At 40.7% G+C, this 13,866-nt stretch overlaps 1 long non-coding RNA gene and 1 pseudogene across 1 annotated transcript; both read right to left on the reverse strand.

Annotated features, from left to right (window-relative positions):
- Window positions 1-2,068: 2,068 nt before the first annotated feature.
- On the reverse strand, window positions 2,069-3,407 carry LOC109747018 (bisdemethoxycurcumin synthase-like; annotated as a pseudogene).
- An 865-nt stretch (window positions 3,408-4,272) lies between these two features.
- On the reverse strand, window positions 4,273-5,307 carry LOC120965052 (uncharacterized). Its single transcript, XR_005757213.3, has 2 exons — window positions 4,679-5,307; window positions 4,273-4,569 (listed from the first exon to the last, which is right to left on the reverse strand). It is a non-coding gene; the product is annotated as an uncharacterized lncRNA (long non-coding RNA).
- Window positions 5,308-13,866: the final 8,559 nt, after the last annotated feature.

Raw genomic sequence — 13,866 nt, forward strand, 5'->3', positions numbered from 1 at the left:
GGCTACAACGAAACAAGACATCCCACATTCTTTTTTTTTCAACGAAACTTGTTGTAGTAGATAGTCGCAAAGTCGTCGCGCTAAGACCGCACCGGACCAGGGCACCAGGACAACAACAATTGCCAATGAAAAGAAATATAGATCGAAATGATCCAACCTCTAGACACACAAACAAAGACTAGATCCACCGAAGACCAGCATCGACCGAATCTCGTGAGATCCGTCGAAGACACTCCTTCACACGCCCTCCGACGACGCTATAAGCGTCACTGAAATGGGTTAGGCGGGGAGAATCTTATTCCATCTTCAGGAAGCCGCCACTGCCTCGTCTTTCGGAGCAGGACACAAACCCTAAACAAACTCACAAAACACCTAAAAACCAAAGCAAGATCCCTCTCACCGGCAAGGGCCAGGGTCCACTGTGCCTCCAAGGCCCTAGGGCCACCGGAGACGACGCGGACTGACGCCGGCGCCGGCGCCGGCGGGTGGCAGAGAAACCCTAAGATGTTTTTGTTGCGGAAGAGGAGGCGGCGGCTACGTTGCAAGTAGTAGATGATGCTGTTTTGAAGAACTCAACTCCTTGAGACCTCCCACATTCACATCAACAGACGTGGATTTAAACCTTTGTAGAAGACACAACAACTGCAAATTGAGCGTAATTCAGATGGTTAGGTTTCTTGTGGTGGTCAAGTGCTAGACTTGACGCTGGTCGTCACATTTTCCTGTATTGATGACATTTCGTCTATCCGCGTTCAATGATAGGAGACGTTCCTATCAATTACCTAAATTTCAATATTTCTCGATCGGTTTATGTTTTATACCAAGGCATTTACTACCCCCTCCGTTCCTAAATATATGTTTTTTTAGAGATTTTAATATATATCCATATGTAGTCCATATTAAAATCTTTAGAAAGACATACATCTAGGAACGGAGAGAGCATATCACACCAGCTATATGTAAGTTTTCTGGATTGCAATTTGGGTTATTCGATATCAAAGGAATAGGGAGGCAAGGCCGAGCCAAAATAAAATTTCAGACGACTTACCTAGGATGTCCCTTACCACCATAATTTCTCTATTATGTACGTACTCGCTACTAGCATTATTTCCTCGGTGCGCGTGCTGATCTTACAAAGCGACTGGCCACGTACCACACGATCAGGCTGTCCAACCGCGGGCACGTAGTACCATGGATATGAATGTCAGGTACGTAGTATGTGTGAAGCCTGTACTAAAATATATCGGTACAATATTTTCAATGTACTCCCTCCATTTCATAATGTAAGATTTTGACACTATATTAGAGTCAAAAAACATCATATATTATTGAACTGAGGGAGTAGATACCAATATTTCATCAATTCGATACGTTGAAATTAAATTAGGAGCCAACTATAAAATAACTGCATGGATTTATTTGCATATCGGTGAAATTGTTGTTTCGTCTTCTTCGTCCCCATCTTCTCCCTCCTTCGGACCTCGATCTTCTTCCCGCCACACCTCCTAACTATCTTCCGACGTGACGCTGTGGCGAGCCACGTTGTCCCCGCCTTTGGCGCTGTCCTGGCGAGCCGTCGCCGGGGGTGCCGCGTTGTCACCGTCTCGAGCTTGGCGGCTGTCTAATTCGAAAACTGTCAAAATGAAAAAGCCCCCACCCAGGCATGTGAACTCTCGTCCTCGCATGTGCTAGCGACGACGTGGCCAACCGAGTCCCTCCCGTCTCGTCCTTTGAGCGCTGCTCTCTCGAAGAATCGACTAATGCAATTTCATTTTCAAGCAATCGAGGATCAGCAAATCTGATTAAATTATGTCTAGTATTACGATGTCACGTACAGTGTTGACAATTAATTGGACTTTATTCTAAGATGTATAAGTAAAAGTATTTGAAATAACATGAACATCCTTGATAGTCGGGGTGATCCAACAAGCATGGATCATTACTAAGCAACAACATACTCATCATATACTAGTAAGTAAAATGCCCAATATGTATAGGACTTTATTCAGTTACTGTATACTGATTTTATTGAGTAATGGAAACGCTAAAATTAATTAATTAATGACAATCAATTTTCTTTGAGATTGTTTGTTGCGGCGTGCAGCACCATGGTCTCGATCGTGATCCCAGGTCCGAACGCCATAACCACGCCCCACTCTGCCGCCGTCTCCCCTTCCTTGGCCCGACGGCGCCGCAGCTCATCGAGCACGAAGATCACCGTTGCGCCACTCATGTTGCCGAAGTCACGCAGCACCTGCCGGCTAGCCCCCAGCTTCTCCGCGTCCAGCCCAAGCAGCTCCTCGATGTTGTCCAGGATGGAGCGGCCGCCGGGGTGGATCGCCCAGAAGAGGTCGTTCCATGCAGCACCATTTGCGACGATGCCGAGAGGCTCGAACGCGTCGATTAGAACACGCTCGATGTTCTCCGCAAGCAGCCTCGGCACCTGGCTGGATATGTGGAAGTCGAGGCCGCCTTTTCTGAGCTGCATGGTGATCGCGTCCTCGGTTTCCGGTATCGTCGTCTGCGTCGTGAAGGCCATCTCGAACAGCGGGCGTTCGTCTTCGACGGGGTCGGCGCCGACGACGATGGCGCCGGCGCCGTCACCGAACAGCCCCTGGCCAACGATGGTGTCGAGGCAGCCGTCCTGGGGCCCGTAGAAGGCGATGAGGGTGAGCTCGGAGCATGCCACAAGGACGCGCGCTCCACGGTTGTTCTCGGCGAGCTCCTTGGCGATCTGCAGTGCCCTCCCACCGCCGGAGCAGCCGTTGAGGTTGAGTACGGTGCGGCAGACGGTGGGGCGGAGGCCGAGGAGAGACGCGAGCCGGAGGTCGGCGCTCGGGGCTCTGCCGCCGGAGTAGGTGCTGAAGACAAGGTGGGTGATGTCCGTGGCCGGTCGCCCCCACTCGACGATGGCCTTCCAGGCGGCGGACGCGGCGAGTTTCGGGACTGCCGCGGAGGCCATGTCTATCCGGGCGTCCAGGGTCGGCAACGTGCGATCGATCAGGTCCGGATGGGCGTCCAGGATTTCCTCGCTGACGTGCATGAAGCGCTTCTCGATGCCTGGAGTACGTACTGCGTTAGAGGAACATGCATGCATGCACCTCTATGCTCGTGTGCTATGCATTCGGTATGAGCTTAATTAATTACAAATTCTCTTGAGCTTGTGCTTGAGGTGGGTGAGGTGCTCGCTCTTAGTGACACGGAAGTAGTAGTCGGTGTACTCATCCTGGAGCATGGAGGTCGCCGGGTTGGCCGTGCCGATGGCGAGGACGGCGGCGTGGCCGTCCGCACGCTGAGCCTGCCGGATCTCCTGCAGAGCCGTTGCCATGAACGTATACTTCAAGCTAGCTACCGCTGGCACGGACTAGGCTAGCTCCTCTTCGGCTCTCGAATCAATTGAAAGGTAGATCGAGATATGCTGCGTGCCTAGGATTGTGCTAACATTGGGTTTTATTTATACTGTCACGGTACTGACCCAGACCGACGACTGGAGCTAATATTTACTCTATTTCTGCGAGGGGTTTCTAACTTTATATCCCCGTTGATTGATCTAGTACTATTGATAGGTAATTGGTGGCTTGGGGGCTCCATCCTAACTAGCTGAGTGACAAATCAGATATGTGGAAATGCATGGATAGTAAATGGGAATAGCTTTGTGTACGACGTTATATGTACGCAAAGTCTTTTTGAGCAGTTCAGGCCTGTGCCGACAATGATCTCACCACTGAACAACTGCTTTAAGACTCGATCTACAAAGAGCATTTATTCATTTTTTTTGCTATACAAAATGAAAACTAGGCCAAATATAGCTATTGGCCTATACCTTTCACTACAAGAAATCTGTTAATCCATGACAGACTTGAACGGTCATGGGTGAGCAGAAAACCATCATCGAAGGGCATTCATGCCGGATTTAAAATCCGTCATGTATATCGCGTCATAATTTGACCAACACACAATCCACGACGGATCAACAAAACCGTCACAAATCTATGACGGTCTTAGGCTGTCACAAATCACTATCAGGTAACTTGTATGCCATGTCATCATCCGACATGGCAAACAACATGGATCTAACGTGGCGGCCTATATAGTATCAGCCCAAATTAAACTATAGCCCACCAATTTCAGTTTTAGGCCGTCGGCCCAATTATGGTTTCAGCCCACAGTCTCATTGTAACATTGGCGCAACAATTTTTAGTCAGACGTATATTTCTTCAGCCCACTAAATTGTGTCCAAACCAATATTCATTAATTTTGGCCCATACAGAATTTTATACAATCAATTAATAGGATTTGTGCCCATATATCATTCGATAGAAATTCCCATAATATATATAATTCAATAGAAATACAAATTATGGAAGCACTGGTTAGAGCAAGAGCAAAAACAAACTGCACCTTACTCAAAAAACTAAAAATTACAGACAAACAACCTTCTGCAGCCATAGCTGCCGCCATCCCATCACCGTCCAGCGGCGCCAAGAGCCTGCAGGAGACCCTACGACCGATCGGTGCGCAGCTCCGGTATCCTAGATGGCGGCTCTCCTCTCCATCGTCCGCATGGTTCTGTACAACGTACGGGAAGTGGTGGATGACGAGTCGGGCATGTACAACCTCGGGCAACAAGCAAACCCGCAGGAGCGTTGACCACCGTGGTCAACAACGTGGAACTCACCACATGGGAAGTGGAGGCCGTTGCAGAGTTTGCCATTGGGTGGTAGCATCCACCAAGGCACAGTACCAAGGCGACGGGTCGACGCTGCGTCCTTGGCGAAGCTCCCCGGCGATGGGTCGACGGAGCCCCTCAGTGAACGGGTCGACGCGGCGTTCTCGGCGGCGAGTCGGCGAAGCTCCTCGGCGACGGGTCCTGGGCGACGAGTCGGCGGAGCTCCTCAGCGACGGGTCGACGCGGCGTCCTCGCGCGAAGCTCCTCAGCGACGGGTCGACGCGGCGTCCTTGGCGACGAGTCGGCGGAGCTCCTCAGAGACGGGTCGACGCGGCTTCCTCGACTCCGGCGTAGTTCCTCGGCGACGGATCGAGGAAGGCAACCAGCGACGGGTCAGCGCCGTCTGCCTCCTGGCCCATGGCGGTACCCATGGTGGCCTGATGAACCGGCGATGGAACTTGGCTCACGGCAGCCTACGACCGCCTAGAGGAGTCAGGGGAGAATCGGGGAGAAGGATCTGGAAGAGTGGCGGCGGATCGGGATTCGGGAACGAGGGAGAAAGAATCGAGGGGATTTGGGTGCTGGCGGCTCGTGCGGTGGGCACAAGACAGAGGAGCGACCGTATTACAGACATTGGATCTCGTCCAATTGGACGGTGGCTGTGTGCGATCCGTGGCAGTGTGCAAACAACCAATCAGGATGCAGAAACGGCCTCACGCGGGATAGATGCCTCCTCTATCGTGAACCCTAGTGGGCTTCAGTCCAGCCGAGTGAGGTAGGCCTTGAATTCAGCCTATTATTTTCTTTTATAAAAAAAGAAATAACGAATTAAAGCCCCCTTGTGAAGTAACTTGCAAAAACAATTATCTTATGTGTCTAAAAAAATTACTTTATGTACCACAAAACATTATTTACATGTAATATACTGCATATATGTAATTTTCTAGGAGTTTTAACAATTTTTATATGATTTAACTAGCACATATATCCGTGCGTTGCACCGGATAGATAATTGATATTTGCACCTAAACACCACAAAAACTCAAATTTTAGAGAGAACATCCCTCAGCGACAGATTTTTGAAACTGCTTGCCTATGATTTTTGCATATGGGCTTTTCTGTCTTTTAAATGCTAGATGGGTGCCCTTTTTGTACAACACCTTTGATGAACATTAGTCACTCCCTCCTCTTTTATTCCTGGATGCATACTCAAAGCTTCCAGCAATCTCACTTAAGCCATGCACGTTCATTGCAAACTGGGTCATCTTTTATCGGATCTTCCTTTCTTTTATTTCATAATGAATCGGGTCCTTTTTCATCAAATAGTCCTTTATTTTTATTGGCATCCGCCAACTAGGTCCTTTTTCTTAGAATCTTCCTCTCTTTTATTCACCAATCGGGTCCTCTTTCATCGGATATTCCTCTATTTTTATTGGGGCATGCAGGCATTAACTTCTTCCTTCATTTTCTAATATAAATGAGACCCACACTTCACCATTTTCTTGAGGTGGCTTGCTGGTTTTTAGGTAACTCATGGACGTATTTAAATTTGTGTAATTTGATTATTAAAAGCAAGGTGGTACTTTTTTTGAGTAACTAACCCAATTTCTATGTTCGGTCCTTGGGAAAAACGACGCAGCCTGTGCAATCGAAAAGAAAACCAAGGAATATGAAGCCCATCAGAGAAAATTGCTGGCTGTAGAAAAATCCCAATTAGCAGCGTATCCGCCCAGTATAGGTGACGGACAAAAGTAAAAAAAAAATAGCATACATATAAAAAGACGTAAAATGGGTAGAAAAATCCCAGTTAGCAGCGTACTGGCCCAATATAGGTGACGGAAAAAGGTAAAAAAATAGCATAAGTAAAAAATAGCATACATATAAAAAGACTTAAAACGGGACGAAACAAAGCAGGACCAAACCAAGAATACCTATCCCAAGTATAAGGCCTCCTAGGAGCCCCCTTAGGAGGGGGTGGACTCATTCTTAACACACACACACACACACACACACACACACTCATGCAAGGTAGAGAGCAGGCTAGCACTCTCTTCCTCCTCCACCCAAATAGCTCCAGGAGCAACCACGTATTCCTTGTGATCTTCATAGCGATCCTGCAGGACTAGGGGAGTGACCTCCCTTGGAGGTCCCTGAACCTGGGTACGTCTCTGTGTCTTGAAGTGCTCGTGCTCAATCTCGCATCCGGACGCCACCGGCGCTCATCGACCCCAACCACTCGAGGTAAGCCATCCCACAGCATCTGCCGTGATAACACCACGAACAAAATTCACATACTTGTAGTTCAAATTTGAACTGTATCCGTTGAATGGCAAGAAGTGCATTTAATGACTTAAAAATAGCAAACGAGCCTTGTTTAGAAAAAGTTTGAATGTAAAATGATGAAGCGAGCGTCGCATCGCCTTCACACTTCAAATACCCCCTCTCGAAATGGGTACAACACTCAAAACGTTCCATATAATTCATGGCAAATTTTGAAGTTAATACACGGCAAAACATTTTATTTCTCATATACACTTGAAACTTGGACAAAGTCTTACTTTCACGTTCCAATTAACATAAGTGACTAGACATTGCCACTTGTTATGTAAATAAAAATGGTGTCATGCATTTAGAAATATGACAACATGTATTTAAAAAAATGTTAGATGTGTTTTTAGAAAATGTTGAACATGAGAAAAGTTGGCGAATACAAAACAAGTTCAGGAATTATTTTTTTTTGCACATTTGAAAATTTTCAGGAGTTCTAAAAATGTTCATAAATTTAAAAAATTCACACAATTGAAAAAATGTTCGAAAATTTCAATAAAAGCTTATGGCTTTTAATAGGTTCATGAATTGTAAAATTTTCACTAATTTGAAATGTTTTAAAAATAATTAAAATGAGAAAGAAAGAAAACCCAAAAGGAAAATAAAAAATAAACCAGTAGAAAATCTATAGATAAAAACCGAACCAGAAGAATCTAGTTTTTTAGACAAATCAAAAGAAAGTTTTTATTTTATAAAAAGAGTTGGCTGGAGGGTTAATTGGTCAGGACTAGTACTTTAGAGCTTAAGTGCCATGTACACATACCGAAAAGAACAGCTTTACGGAGAGCTCTTATTTGACGCGCATAGGCGTCAAACTGCTGTCCCTTCGCCTTAAGGTGCTAATAGGCCGGCCCATTCGCAGAACCTCAGTGCAGCTAGCCCCCCCCCCCCCCCCCCCCCCTTCTGCTCTTTATTGGAACTTCCTAGATATTTACTATGGAGGTAAAATGCAGTCTAAAATTGCTATTTAAGAAAACATATACTGCATTTTGAACCTTTTAGAGAAATTTGAATATATACGTTGAACAATTTTCAATACGCATTTAACATTTTTGCGATATGTGTTGAACAAAATTTAACACATTTTGAAAAAATTTGGATGCACATTGAGCATTTCGCAAAAATACGTTGAACAAAAATTTGGATAGACATTGAACATTTCAAAACAAAACTGTGAACAAAAAATGTTCACAATTCAAAAAGTATTCGTGTTTTAAAGAAATCTTCATGAGTTTGAAAACGAAATTGCTACATTACTTCCCAATTTTTGAAATTTATTCGCATTTAAGAAAAAATAATGCTGGAAAATGTTTGTGTTATGAAAAATTATTCGGAAATTCTAAAAAAAATCTACGTAGAAATTGTTCGCGCTTTTGTATACAACACTCCTAATTTTTCATACTGGTTTATTCTACGTAGTAATTGTTCTCAAATTCACGTTAGTTTTCGGATTTGACACTATTGTTGGTTGGTTTTTAAGATATGGCTCCGCCTATGTAGGCACCTGCATTCGACTGCCCTAGTGGTTAGCACCATGTGCTTTCCGCAGGGAGGTCCCTGGTTTGAATACTCGCTTCGCACTTTTATTTCTTGAGATATTTTTTACCAGGAACACCTTGCATTCCAACTTACGGTGGACTGAACAAATCGGCGGTCACGGCACGGTTTACCTAAAGCCTGAGAAGTGTGGTTGTATATACTTTACTAATGAAAAAAGTCCATTCATATCATAATAATATAGTTGCCAAGTGGGAAGGTACTAAGTGCTTAAAATTCGTGTCTTGGGTTTGAGTTCCATTTATGCATTGCTCTTTTTTTTAATTAAAACATGTGGCGTAACCTATCGAATTTTCACATGTACTATAGTACATATATTTTATTTTGTAGGAGTTTCAATGAATTTAGAGATGATTTAACTATTTCTATAGTTTAAATGAATTTATGTGTGCTTACTGGAGGTAATGCCATTTCGATGTACATGTAAGTCAAATAAGGTTTAAACATTTCAATTTTTTTAAAGGAATTATGTTTTATTTTAGCTCATATCCTAGAAATAGACGAATATGTCAAAAGATACTTAGGGATAACTGAAACTTCTATTTGCAACTTATTAGAAAAAAATGATAATAATATCCAAATATGGTAGACGATTCTTATCATTGGGCATCGACCAATATTATTGATTCATAAGATGGACACAAAATTTTAGGAGATTTGCGCAAATGTTTGCTATGCATTGACGTTAAGTTGTCCATTACATAACTATTGTTGTCTTTTCGCAAAAGAAAAAACATATTATTGGCTACGCGTGAAAAGTACTATAAAAATATGGCTCGTTGTATGTAGAAACTTGACTTATTGGAACGTGGAGGTTTTTTTACATACACTGGAACTTAGAGCTTAGTGCTACGTGGTTCAAATCCTAGTTCATTCTCCTTTTTTTAATTAAAAAACTTGGCTCGTTTCATCAAAAGAACATATGAGAACAAAAAAAGGCCTAGCGACCTCGGTATATAAGTCTGAGGTCCATAGTTCGATCCCTGTAGCAGCTTCTCCTTTTTAAATTCGTAGATTTAAAGAAAGCATACCGTTTTTCTCTCTGTAAAAAATACTCCCAAAAAATAGACCTAGAGCAGCCCCACGTCGTCCCTACACAGCAGCAGCAGCAACGCCGGGGCACACAGCAGCAACATTCAGTTTTCCTAAAAAATGGCCCGTCACCTTTTTCTGTAAAAAATAAACCTAGAGCAGCCCAATGTCGGACGACATAGCAGAAGCAGTCTTTTTTTCCCTAAAAACAAGCAGCGTTCGACACGCTGCAGGAGCATTCCGTTTTTCCTTAAAAAAAGCACCAAAAAGCCGTTCGTGATGGTTCGAACAACTCAAAAAAGAAACTAAGCCTGACATATGTGGGTCGGACACGCAAGACACATCAGCATGAGCCATCCATGACGGTCTGTTGGTGTACTGCTAGCCGATTCATGACAGTATCTGTGACGGTCCATCATAAGAACGCCATTGTTGTTGGCCTTGTTCTCGTCTCATTAGTCCGTGACGGATTTCATGACGAACTAGACAAATCCGTCATTGATTATGACGGTTTCTGAGAACGTCACCAAAAATCCGTCATGTATTAACACATTTCTTGTAGTGTTTTGTCCTTGCATTAGATGCATGGATGTGACAGTTCTCTCTCTCTCTCTCTATATATATATAGGACAAATGTTTCTTACGGTCTTACGATCACCCAGGGTGGTAACTATATATATTTACTCTATATATATAGGACAAACGCAAGTGGTGGTAACTACCACAGCTTGTAGAAACATTTGTATATATATATATATATATATATATATGATGCTATTCATCACCCAGGATGTAGAATAAGTTATTCTTCACCTTAGATAATCTTACGATCACTTCATAATTAAATTACATTTGGAATTCAAACAGTTACAATCCCTTTGTTTCACTACGTAAAATTTGGTATAAGAAACTAAAAATATAGGTCATAAGACAAGAAAATTTGAAGTTTATGTATATTTTACACTACGTTTTTACGTTTGTAATTTTACATAACATAAAATATTTTTTACGGTGATTATATATTTTCTTACGGTGTCTTTTTACGTCAGAAATAAGACAAAACTTACGGAATGTAAAATTACAGTGCATTGGTGGTAAAATAGAGGGGTGGTGAAGAATAACTATTCGTCACCCAGGGTGACGAATAGTCTATATATATATATATATATATTATATACATATATATATACATATATATAGTGATGCTATTCATCACCCAAGGTGCAGAATAAGTTATTCTTCACCCGAGGTAATCTTACGATCACTTCATAATTAAATTACATTTGGAATTCAAATAGTTACATTCCTATTGATTCACTACGTAAAATTTGATATAAGAAAATAAAAATATAGATCATAAGACAAGAAAATTTGAAGTTTATGTATATTTTACACTACGTTTTTACGTTTGTAATTTTACATAACATAAAATATTTTTTACGGTGATTATATATTTTCTTACGGTGTCTTTTTACGTCAGAAATAAGACAAAACTTACGGAACGTAAAATTACAGTGCATTGGTGGTAAAATAGAGGGGTGGTGAAGAATAACTATTCGTCACCCAGGGTGACGAATAGTCAATATATATATATATATATTATATACATATATATAGTGATGCTATTCATCACCCAGGGTGCAGAATAAGTTATTCTTCACCCGAGGTAATCTTACGATCACTTCATAATTAAATTACATTTGGAATTCAAATAGTTACATTCCTATTGATTCACTACGTAAAATTTGATATAAGAAAATAAAAATATAGATCATAAGACAAGAAAATTTGAATTTTATGTATATTTTACACTATGTTTTTACGTTTGTAATTTTACATAACATAAAATATTTTTTACGAAGATTATATTTTTTTTACGATCTCTTTTTAAGTCAAAAATAAGACAAAACTTACGGAACGTAAAATTACAGTGCATTGATGGTAAAATAGACACCCAGGGTGACGAATAGTCAATCCCTATATATATATATATATATATATATATATATATATATATATCCCTATATATATATACTATCTTCTTTCACACCCGTATGCAAACAAACCCATGGACTTTTGTTCATCTTAACCAACTAAAAACATTTATATATTTTAAAACATAAGTTCGTTTGTGAAATAATTTACATATTTGAACTCCTGGTGCCAAGACTTTAGCAGTAAAGCAAATTTGGATATATTTCAAACACGTTTAAATTTGAAAGTTTCACATTCCGTATGTGAAACAAACCTATTTCACTTGAAAAATGCAATTTTTATAAAACCAGTCTGAGAAAGTAAAATATCGGTTTAGGAAGTGAAGAAAAACATGAAACTGAAATGTTAACTTGTGAAACTGATTATTTCGAAATGTGTAACAATTTATTTTCAAGAGAGTGAAATGTGTTATTTAAAAAATGAGCAACTAAATAGATGTGCTTTTTGTGAAACAAGCCAGTGAATAATAAAATGTAGATTCTGAATTGTGAAATAGCAACCACAGAAGGTGAAATTATAATGTATCATTGTGAAACTGATTATTCAAAAATGTGAAACAATTTATTTCAAAACTGTGAAATAGTTTATTTGATAAATGTGCAATTGAAATATATATGTTTTTTGTGAAACAAGCCAGTGAAAAGTAAAATGTAGATTCTGAATTGTGAAATAGTAACCACAGAAAGTGAAATTATAATATATCATTGTGAAACTGATTATTTGAAAATCTGAAACAATTTATTTCAAAAGAGTGAAACAAGTTATTTGAGAAATGTGCAATTGAAATATGTGTTATTTTTGTGAAACAAGCCAGTGGAAAGTGAAATGATGGTTCTGAATTGTGAAATAGTAAGCACAAAAAGTGAAATTGTAATGTATCGTTGTGAAACTGACTATTTTGAAATGTGAAATAATTTATTTGAAATGAGTGAAATATGTTATTTGAGAAATGTGCGATTAAATTAAATATTATTTTTGTTAATAAGCCAGTGGAAAGTGAAATGTTGGATCAAAATTATGAAATAGCATCTACGAAGAGTGAAATTGTAATGTATCTTTGTGAAATTGATTATTTCAAAATGTGAAATATACGTTCAACTTTAAATATGGTTCAAAAATATCCAAGATTGGTTTCATTTTAAAGGTTATGGCGGAAAGAGTTCAAATATATAAAATAAATAAATATATTGTTTAAAAGATATTGATGTTTTAAAGTAGTTAAGAGGAAAGAAAAGGTTGGATTTATTGTGTGGGAGAAGAGAGAGTGGTTCTTCCACATTAGTATCATACATGCATGTGAAGTACAAGGGTGGGGCCAGCTATTGAAAAAGAGAGCAGAAATATGGAGGTGGGAAATCAAGAAGAGAAGTGCAATACCAAAATATTTGACCCACAATGGCAACTCTCTATTGGATGCCTGCTTGCCGCTAAATAGCTTCACGACGTAATTTTCCATTTTGGTTATATGTACCTCACGTTCGTTATTTATGTAGGGATTTTATCTAACGGTGATTAACTAGCGTCCTGCATGCATAGGATGAAAAATCGTACGTTATTTATGTAGGGATTTTATCTAACAGTGATTAACTAGCGTCCTGCATGCATAGGACGAAAAACCGTCGGATGCGTAGCAGCGCTTATAATATTGTTACATCTAGATGCTTTTTTAGGGAGCTATATATTAATGTTTATGACAGACTTCAATGAAAAGGATAAATGCGTAGGTACTAGAAATAGCAATGTATGATGGGCACTTTGTTAAGTATAGCAAAGAGTAATATTTAACCATTTTATTGACCACGACAGCCCATGGTATAAAAAATTGAATGTGGCGCTAAGCGTAGCCTAGGTGATAGTTGTTGAATATTTGAGAACTTTTTCAGTAACTTTAATTCAGAAAAACAGTGGACAAACCATGAATAATATAATAGAGATGATAACCAAAACAACAACAGATTGTTGAATCTAGTCATGCAATCGAGATCATAAAAAAAGTATCATATTCATATCGATTGCTACTAGCAGTAAACCAAACGCTAACCGTAACAGAGAGGATAAGATGACATATGGAGCAACGGAAGAGGATGGATGTGCACCATTCGTCATGTCGCCGAGGAGGTGGTCGACGTCTGGGAAGTAGTCATCATTAGGCCTCTCACTCTTCGCAAACACGATGAATAAGGATCCAGCAGTCGCGCAAGAGCTAGCTCTCCCCAAAACTTGATCGCCCCTCTCTCGTACCGGATCGCAAGAGGTTGAGTTTTGGAGGTTGCTGTCTCACTCCC

The sequence above is a fragment of the Aegilops tauschii genome, chromosome 1 (assembly GCF_002575655.3).
Source record: "Aegilops tauschii subsp. strangulata cultivar AL8/78 chromosome 1, Aet v6.0, whole genome shotgun sequence".
In the NCBI taxonomy this organism is placed as follows: domain Eukaryota; kingdom Viridiplantae; phylum Streptophyta; class Magnoliopsida; order Poales; family Poaceae; genus Aegilops; species Aegilops tauschii.